This window comes from Nicotiana attenuata, unplaced genomic scaffold (assembly GCF_001879085.1).
Source record: "Nicotiana attenuata strain UT unplaced genomic scaffold, NIATTr2, whole genome shotgun sequence".
NCBI classification, from domain to species: Eukaryota; Viridiplantae; Streptophyta; class Magnoliopsida; order Solanales; family Solanaceae; genus Nicotiana; species Nicotiana attenuata.
Window position 1 is genome coordinate 343,231 of NW_017670877.1, and position 10,919 is coordinate 354,149.

Consider the following 10,919-nt stretch of genomic DNA (forward strand, 5'->3'; position numbering starts at 1 on the left):
TAGCTCAGCAACATCGGAAGAGAAAACCTTACTAATTCAACTCGGCAGTTGATCCTTACTCTGCTATTTCAGCCATTCTAGCTAAATCCCTACAATTAGGGCTTGCTTTGGTCTGCGGTCAATTTCTGATGCAATTCATCCACAGACTCAGAAAAGTTGCTTATATTCTATGTGTGTTGTGACTTTGATCTACTTTAATCGTGCTGGTTGACACGATTTTGGTGTGAATCAATCAATTGCGATGGCGAATAACGAAGGAATTTCTACTTCTTCAGCTTCTCAGGTTCCAACTGCAACTCAGATGTTGAATACTCAACATCCAGATTTGGTACATCACAATCATCCTCTGTATATCCATCCCTCAGATACACAAGGTTCTGTTCTTACTTCAATTCAGCTTCAAGGTTCTGAAAATTACTCTATTTGGAGTAGGTTGATGAAAATTTTATTGCATGGTAAAAATAAACTAGGATTTGTTCTAGGAACTTGTAGAAAAGAAATGTATTATCATAGTCTGCATGAACTCTAGGACAGATGCAATGCCATTGTCTTAGCTTGGATAATGAACACTGTGTCTCAAAGCCTAATTAGCACTGTGATATATGCTTCTGATGCACATAAAATCTGGGAAGACCTTAAAGAGAGGTTTGATAAGGTAAATGCCTCTAGAGCTTGCTACTTGCACAAGGAAATTGCTGCCCTTACACAGGGTATATCATCTGTCTTTGTGTATTTTTCAAAACTTAGGGAGCTTATGGGATGAGTAGGAGAAACTTGCTCCCCCTCCCCCTGTAGATGCCCAGAATCTATTAGACATGCTGAGCACTATCAGTTACAAAAGTTATATAAGTTCTTAACTGGTCTGAATGAGTCCTATGAAAATGCAAAGGATCAAATTCTAATGACACGCCCATTACCAAATATAAATCAAGCTTATGCCATGATAGTGAATGTAGAGAGTCAAAGGAAGAGTGGCAACTGTGGGATCAACACTGGTATTGGTATTGATGGCAATGAAGCTACTGCTCTGCTAAGTTGTAGAGTGAATAACAATGGTGGTAATAACAACGGTTACAAAACTAGAAACAACTTCAACTATGGAACAAAACTAGAAACAACTTCAACTATGGAACAAAACTAGAAACAACTTCAACTATGGAAGGCATGTACTTCAGTGCGACTATTGCAAGCTTAGAGGTCATACAAGAGACAATTGTTACAAGTTACATGGATATCCAACAGACTTTAAGTACAAGAAGTGTCACGACCCGGATTTCTCACCCTCCGGAGTTGTGATGGCGCCTACTCATGAAAGCTAGTCAAGCCGAGTATTATAGATTCATTACCCTTCTTCCTTAACCTTTTAGCACTTACGAGTGTACATGTGATCAACAGCGGAATAATAATAATAAATAGAAATGCGAAAGGCAAAAACTAATAGTTTAACCAAATACTAGTACAAAATCCAACATACAACTCTACCCAGAATTTGGTGTCACAATGTCACGGACTATCTACGAATACTATAAGCAGTGGTCTGAATGGAAAATACAAATCTGTCTCTGGAATACATAAGAAAACAGAATGAAAAGATAGAGGGGGAGGCCAAGTCCTGCGGACGTCTGCAGGTCTACCTCGGGCCTCCTACTGGACTGAAGGCAGCAACCTCACTGCTGTCCAAAAGCTCCAGCACCGGGATCTGCACACAGTGCAGAGTGTAGTATCAGCACAATCGACCCCATATGCTGATAAGTGTCGAGCCCAACCTCGGCGAAGTAGTGACGAGACTAGGACAAGACTACCAAATAAACCTGTACAGTTATATCATATACAGCAAATAATAACGACATAATCTAACAGTTAAAGATGGGGAGGGGAAAACATGCTCGGGGGAATATCATATACAATAGAAATTCAGTAAAGAAGCATACAGAACACCAAAATTCAACTATAAGCAAGAATAAGGAGAACAATAACAAGTGCACGGCATCACCCTTCGTGCTTTTACTCTCGTCCTCACCATAAGAATTAATATATTTGGCACGGCATCACCCTTCGTGCTTTTACCTCACATAATCATGGCACGACATTACCCGTCGTGCATTATCACTCTTATCATGGCACGACATCACCCTTCGTGCTTTTACACTCTTCCTTACCCAAGCAACAATTACAAAGCAATTCGGGCAAGGGAATCAATAAAATCACAATAGAATCCCGGCAAAGGAACAATAGTATAACAATAATATCCCGGCAAGGGAACAATATTATAACAATAATATCCCGGCAAGGGAAACAATATCATAAACAATAACATCACGGCAAGGGAAACAATATCATAAACCTCTTCTTTTTTCCACAATTACTTCACAACTCAATTCTCAACTTGAGCCAACGCTCTACAATGTTCAATTACCAAGAATACTTCCATAAGCCTTGTTCAACATTAGAAATCATCATATTAAGCATGGACAATACAAAACGGAGTCACATCAATCATAGTATAAGACTCACGGGTATGCTTGACACCAACGTATAGATACTCGTCACAACTCCTATACGTCGTACTCAGCAATTAACACATAGTAAATAAGACCACGACTCCTATTTCCTCAAGCTAAGTTTAGACCAAACACTTACCTCAATGCCACGAACATAATCAAGCCTCAACTACCGCTTTACCTCTCGATTCCACTTCCAATTCGCTTGTATCTAGCCACAATTTACTTAACGATATCAATAAATGCTAAATGAATCAATTCTAATGCATGAAAATAGATTTCCCATTGATTTCCCCAAAAAGTCAAAAATCGACCCCGGGTCCGCTTGGTCCACACCCGCAATTCGGACCAAAATCCGATTATCCATTCACCCCCGAGCCCGGATATACAATTGGTTTTGGAATCCGACCTCAATTTGAGGTCTAAATCCCCAAATTTCAATATTCCTAAGTTCTACTCAAAATTTCCAATTCCACCATGAAAACCCTAGATTCTAGGATGAAATCTTGTAAAAAGAAGTTAAGGAGTGAAAGAAATGAGTTTAAAATTACATACTTGTGTTTTGGAGAAGAAGGAGTGTTTGAAAAATCGCCTATTATGTTATAGGGTTTTGAAAAATGAAAAATGGCTGAAAAGTCTCGTTTATATATACCCCTCTCAGATCCTCACCGCTGACCGCAAAAAAAGGACCGCGGCAGCGGGGCTCCACCGCGGACCGTGAAATATCGAGCGCGGCCGCGAAGGTATAGCCTTGCTCACCGCTGACCACGAAAAAACCCCACCGCGGTCGCGAAGATTCATCGCGGACCGCGAATCTCACTTCAGAAACGTGCAACTTCTCTGAACCTACAACAGTTATTTTCTAAGTCTAAATTCACTTCGTGGCCTATCCAAAACTCACCCGAGCCCTCGAGGCTCCAAACCAAACATGCACGCAAGTCCAAAAATATCATACGGACTTGCTCGTGCGATCAAATCCTCAAAATAACATCAACAACTATGAATTAACCTCAAATTCATGAAATCACCCAAGAACATCCAAATTTCCATTTTCTCAAATAAAGGTCCGATTTATACTAAACGAACTCCGATTCTTACCAAACTTCACAGATTCAACTTAATTATTATATAAGACCTGTACCGGACTCCGGAACCAAAATACAGGCCCGATACCATCAATTTCAAACATCTTTACATTTCCAAAAACCCTTATAATTTCAGTTAAACAATTTCTTTCAAAAATTCATTCCTCGGGCTTGGGATCTCGAAATTCGATTTCGGATATACGCTCAAGTCCCATATTTTACTACAGACCCTACGAGACCGTCGGATCACGGGTCCGGATCCATTTATCAAGAATGTTGACCAAAGTCAACTTTAATCAATTTTAAAAGCCAAATTTCCTTATTTTACTTAGTTTTCACATAAAAGCTTTCCGAAAACGCGCCCGGACTGCGCACATAAATCGAGGTGAGACAAAAGAGATTTTTAAGGCCTCGGAACCCAAAAGGTCATCACAAGAAAGAAAGGATCACCTAACACTTACGCTAATAATGTGAGTAATGCAGGAAATCAAGCATCTGAAGTACAAGGACCGTCACAGCACACTACAAGAAATTGGATAATTAGTGGCTACATTTAGTAGCAACCCTATAAGTTGCTACAAAATGTATATTATAGCAGTGACTTTAAAAGTCGCCACAGTTTGTAAAAATTTAGCAATGACTATTTATATGTCGCCTCTAAAGTGGCTGAAATTCTCACTCCCGCTAAAATTAAAATTTTGGCTCCATATTTTTTGTGGCAACTTTTGTGAAGTCGCCGCTAAATATGTATTGTAGCGACTGGGTCGCTCCTATTCCCTTTTAAAATAACAAAGAAAATAATCAGTAAATGAAACACTAAAATCGGTCCAGAGACGAAATAGCGAAACTCTCATCTCGAACACATCGAGTCGATGTGAAGAACAGAGAAGCGCCCAAAATCGGTCCTCTATAGCTAGAAATCCCAAATCGAAACCCAAAATCGATCCTCTCTAGCTAGAAATCTGTCCAGATAATAGAAATCCCAAATCGAAATCCCTCTAAAAGCTCACCCGAATCGAAATCCTTCAAATCAGAATGTGAATTCGATTTGGTGTTTATGATACTTGCTGGAAACTTCATTTTGAAGCTAAATCTTAAGATTGGAAGCTGGTTTGGTGAGTTTTGGTTTGAATTTGTGAATCGAGTTGTGCGAAGAAGAAGACCACTAGGGTCTTTCGATTCAGGCCATTGTTTGCACAAATTGACTCAAAGCTTCTTCAACTTCAAGTATTTAAGAACTTGTACACAGCTGCGGAAGTCGACAAAGGGCAAGAAAATATAGAAGTGAAAATTTAACAACTCAGGTATGTTAAAATCCCTAATCTTTTCATTTTTCTTTGGGGAAAGAAGTTGCCTTGCTGTAATCAAGTATTTTCGTTTTTTTAATTTGCTGTTGTTGTAATTAGAGACGAAGTCGGAATTTTAACAAGTTATGTTCAGTGTAGGAGGGATTTTTCTGTTTAGTGTATGAGGGATTGTTCTTGTTCCGAGTCGGAACTTCAAGTACTCATTCATCAGCTTCTTTTAATTTGTTCTTGAGCCATTCAATACGAATTAGCTACACTACTTATAATTTTACTTAGCTATGCATTTCTCAGGTCTAGGATCCAAAAACTCTTTGGCGGAAACATGTTTTGGTTCTCACATAAAACAAACTACATTATTTTGTACATGAATTTGGTCATTTTGCTGCATAAAACAAACTAAAACTTTACACTATAACAAATTTTAACCATGTTAGTTACAAACAACTTAGTTCTCATTGACAAAATGAGACAGAGCATTCATTCCAGAAATCTGATTGTTCTTTGATGTTCACTGATTATTGTCGGTCCAACCAATTCGACTCGGCATTTAGAACTGTACAACTCCTTGCTAAGCTTTAGTCGGGTCGTATTTTAAACTAGTTCAGTTTGTACCCCATAGCGAAGCTTGGTTCTTTCTTGTCGTGTTCGAGATTTAAAGGAATAGTATGAATCTGATTGAATATTGTCAATTCCTTAAAGACTTGACAGTGATGAAGTTTATGTGGCCAGCTTGTCTGATTTCATGGCATGTTGTATTGTTCTGCTGATTTCGTCGTATCTAAATGAGGGCTCAGTAGTCGAATTGAAGTGTTTTAAGTTGGGTTCAAGTTTTCTATGAAATGGATCGGTCTTTGTTTATTTGCTGTTCTCCTAACCCGCTCAAGATTATTATCTTTAAAAACACAATTTTGGTTCTGGCAGGTTTCTTCTTGGTATGGGTTTAGTTTCACTCTTAGCAAATAAGTGGGATATTAACTTTTGTTAGTTCATGTTGGTGATCATTCCAATTTGGTGTTGTAAATTACTCTATTAAAAGTACCAACTTTGACTTCTAAAAAAGGTCAAAAACTACCATGTAACATAACTAAAAGAGTTCCTTGCCTTAATTTGTCTGTGAATCTCAGAAATTTTTGATATATTCTCACCTTATACTTTCTTTTGGTGAAGTGAAAGAAGGATTTAAGATAAGTTGCTAGTGAATTAACTAATAACCAATTGATGATTATGTAAAGTGCAAACCAAATAGACTTTAAATTGTGAACTACAGATCATGTTACTAATAGATCTGAAAACCAGAGGTTATTCAAGGTAAAAGGCCTGTAATTCCCATTGTTGTTCAACAACAAAGTGGCATCTTGTACTGAGTAAATCATTTCAAGAACTGCCACAGACCCAGTAGGTCTACTAACTGTATCCCTATTTACAAAAGGAATGACTTAGTGAAATCCTAGATTGGTATGCTTCATCTCGATATGTACATTTGACGCCGAGCTTTCTTAATCTGATGAAACTCTGTTCGTCTGTCCTTGCCTCCGATGAGTCAATCAGTATGCTGCTGTTAAGTCACTTAATGACGTGCAGTTGGACTTCTGGAACCAGCTAAATTCTCTAGGTAAGAAACTCTCTTGTTAGTGACTATGTTTGGAGGTTTGCTTAGGAGCTTTCCATCAGTATCTTTCGTTCGGTCCTCCTTCAATTCTTTCTCAGCATCATCATCTCCTTCATCCGCTCCCCAACCCATGAAATCCAGCAATGTCATTGAATTAGGAGTTTCTGCAAAATTAAGCTTCTCTACTTCTTCCTTACCATCCGGGGATGCTTCTGATGCTGCGACTCCTAAGGAATCATCTCCAGGAAACCTCTTTACCTCTCCATTGGCAGGATTTTGGGCCATCGCATCTGCTTGGAGAACATATTCGATTCGTGACATGACTGTATATGCCCTGCTTTTAATTATTCTCGAATAGCTTTCTAAAATAGCTTGCCCCACATCCTGTGAGTTAAAAAAAGATTATAAGCTAAGGTTTAAAAGTTCAAGAAGTATATTCTCTATAATATGTTGAATCCTTCTGTGAAGTCATTAGGAGATCAAAGAAGAAAAGATGAAATGAGCTTGAGAACCAAGAAAAAGCAAATGAATATTATGGTAATATAAACAAAGATAATACGCCCTTAACTGCAAACAGACAAAAAGCCAACTGGTGAGAGCTTCTTTACATCGGTCCTTCTATAGCAGTGGCATTTATTCTTAAAGTAACTTGTTTAAATCCACAAACTGCTACTTAAATGAGTGAAAGTAGTCACTACAATAACAACTTAAGTGGCTATATGAGATATCTGGACAAGTTTAACAAGGAAGAGTTCAATACATAATATTATACAACTTGATAGGTTCACAGTCGTGAGCCTCTGGATTGATAAAGTTCCATAGTTTCTATGCCTTTGTTCACTAATTCTTCAACTATAGGATCTTGCATTAAGTGACCTTGTTTTGTAGCCTATTCCAACACTATATGTGCATTATCATCAGCTAATGCTTCACTATCGGTAACATGTGTTGCTATGTAACTCAAGAGTTTCAAGCAAGTAATTTGAACCATTTGTTCTCCAAAGTAAATCAATGGAACTAAGTGTTTTGTGCCTCCTGCCTGAATTATTGCCTTACAATTATTGACTCTTAGGAAATTTTCTGTGCAAGCAATGAGCTTGTCCCTGCTCGAAAAGTCCTAGCTAAATGCCCTATAGATTGGATGCTTGGAATGAGCTTGTCCCTGCTAGTCTAAATTTTGCTCGCCAAGCTTCATTGCATGGCTTCAAGGAAAAGATGAAATAATTAGACAATTGGTCCATTTCTTGGATGAAATGGGGGTGGAGTTAGACCTGTTAATTGGTTAAAAGTTATTAGACAAGACAAATTTAAGGGTAATGACTTCATTTTAGTTATTGTCCGAGTTTTTAGTGCTACTACTTCTCATTATTCTCTATTTTTAGCTTGCTGTACTCCTGATATATGTTACTTTTGTCTAGCAGGGACAAGACACTTAAACAGTGGTATCGTTCAAGGATGGTGTCGGGCAAAGAGCAGTTACAAGGCACTTAATATTTTGTCATTTTTGGGATATATATATGCATACAATTACAATGTAAAATAAAGTGTCGGGTAGTATATATGTAATTGACTTTTTAGTAATGATAATATTTATAATATTCGGCTTGAGAAATTCTTTTGGTGTTTGTCAAACATTATTGGTTGCTTTAATATTGATAGTCAATTGATATGAATATCTCTATATGAAATTTTAGAGAATTAGGTTCCTACTTGCATGGAAATGTATATAATTTTGGTCGTTGTAATTGCTGAGAAAATAACTTTTAGTGGCGACATAGTTTTGTCAAAAAATTAGTAACTGTTGCGATATATAAGTTGCCACAGAAGATCAATTTCTTTTGCAGCGACTTTAGTCGCTACAGAAAATATTGTCTTTCATAGTTAACTTTTGTGGCTACTTTAGTCGCTACTAAATAACATTTATAGTGGAGATGTAATCTTGTAACTGAACATAAATAGTTTTTGGCGATTTTAGTCGCTACTAAAGGACATTTATAGTGGCGAAAATTCTTGCACTGAACATAAATATGTTTTGTGGCAACACTAGTTGCTACAGGTGAATATATAGTGGCGACCCATCTAATATTTGTTCTTATGGAACAATTTTTTGTTGTGTTTTTTCCAACCTTTTATGGCAACTCTGTCGCCACAAAATATGTTCTTTTAGTGGCGACTCCAAATGTCGCCACAAATAACTTTCAGTTACGGTTGTACTTGTGGCAATACAAAAGTCGCCACTAATACCTTTTAGCAGCGACTCCTAGGAATTTGGCGACTTTAGTCGCCACAATAAGGTTGATTTCTTGTAGTGGTAGGCAACCTCTGTCTCCACACTACCAGTTCTAGCTCAGTTCTTCACTCTATAACAGTACAATAAGATTCTGCAGATGTTTAACAAAGGGAAAGAAGGAGAGCCGATGCAACACAAATGGGGACAACAAGTATTACTACTGCCCTATTGTCTAATCTAGTTGACAATAACTGGATAATAGACACAGGGAAAACCAATCATATGGTACAAAAGTTGAGTCTACTTAACAAGTTTAAAGAACTGTCACAAATGAGTAAGAATACAGTTCATTTACCTACGGGGGAATAAGTTGCTATCAATAATACATGAGAGTCTCATATATTTCAGGATAAAACAATTGGAGAAGTACTATATGCTCCTGAATTCAAATACAACCTACTGTCAGTGTCAAAAATCACTAAAAAGTTACAATGTTGTGCAACATTTATTTCCTGATTTCTGTTTATTTCAGGAACTCTCAAGTGGGAAGGTGATAGGGATGGGTAGAGAAGATGATGGTCTCTATATTCTGAAAAATAGAGGTAACTCAAGTCCACAACAAGTAGCTAACAACAAGGATAAACTCAATCATTCATCTATAAATATCATCTCCACTTCAACTGGTGACAGTGAAAGTAATTCTAAGAATAAGAATAAGATGATATATCTCTTTGGCATAGAAGATTAGGTCATGCTCCTTTAAAAGTCTTGAGAAATATAGATGGCTTGTGTAAGACTCGGTTGAAGGATCACACGTGTATTGTATGCCTTATTTCTAAACAAGCAAGGCAACCTTTTCTTGTAGGTACTACTTGTTCTGTTAATCCCTTTGATCTTGTGCATACTGATGTTTGGGGCCCCTACAGAGTCCCCACTCATGATGGTAAAAGATACTTCTTGACTCTAGTAGATAATTTCTCTAAATACACCTGGATTTTCTTAATGCCTACCAAATCAGATTCTATTATAGTGTTAAAGAACTTCCTAATGTTTGTCAAGAATCAGTTTAACTGTGGTGTGCAATGTATTAGAACAGACAATGGTTCAGAATTCTTTAATGATCAAGCGAACAACTTACTAAAGGATTATGGCATTTTACATCAAAGCTCATGTGTATATACACTACAATAGAATGATGTAGTTAAAAGGAGGCATAGATATATTCTGGACATGGCTAGGGCACTACGGTTTCAAGCCTTAGTGCCTTTGAGATTTTGGGGTGAATGTGTGTCCACTGCTGCATATTAGCTTAACAGGCTGCCCACTGTCTTGTTGAAAGGCCAGCCACCCTTCCAAAAATTATTTCATAGAGCTCCTTCAGTACATCATCTCAAGGTGTTTGGTAGTCTATGCTATGCAACAATTGTGAAGAAAGGTGATAAGTTCAGCCCAAGGGCAATCCCAGTTGTTCATCGTGGACATTCAACTACTCAGAGGGGCTATCATCTCTATGATCTGACCTCCAAGGAGTTCTTTGTAAGTAGAGACATTGTCTTTAAAGAAGACATCTTCCCCTTCAAGAATATGAGCATTGGTTCACCTATATTCTTGTATTGCAACTGGTAGAAGCTGATCCTCTTGCTATCACTACACCTCTACCATCAACTACAGATAATATCTCACATGCCTCACCATCTCCTATCACCGGAGAACCTACTCCTTTTCCTCATCCAATACAGCTCAGAAAATCTTCAAGGGAATCTAGACCACTTATTTGGATGGGAGATTATATTGTTCAACAGAAATCTTCCTGTTCTTATCCACTATCTAATTATGTGGGGTATGATCATCTTACTCCAACCTATAGGGCTTCATTAGCAGCTTATTCAGCCATTGTGGAGCCTAGGACTTATGCAGAAGCTAGTGCTAATCCACTTGGGTGGCTTCTATGAAATCTGAGATTTCAGCTCTTGAGAGCAACAACACTTGGAAAATTGTGGATCTTCCTCTAGACAACGCGATGGCAGGTTTACCTTGAGTCTCTACACCAACACTCGACCAGCTAGATAATAATCAACAATAACCGAGGCACCTGAGATCTGCACAAAAAATGTGCAGAAGCGTAGTATGAGTACACCATAGCGATACCCAATAAGTATCAAGACTAACCTCGGTGGAGTAGTAACT

General features: G+C 37.9%; 1 long non-coding RNA gene across 1 annotated transcript; it reads left to right on the forward strand.

Annotated features, from left to right (window-relative positions):
* Positions 1–4,369: 4,369 nt before the first annotated feature.
* LOC109244138 lies at positions 4,370–8,134 on the forward strand. The gene is made up of 2 exons (XR_002070673.1): positions 4,370–4,890; positions 7,924–8,134. It is a non-coding gene; the product is annotated as an uncharacterized LOC109244138 (long non-coding RNA).
* The last annotated feature ends 2,785 nt before the right edge of the window (positions 8,135–10,919 follow it).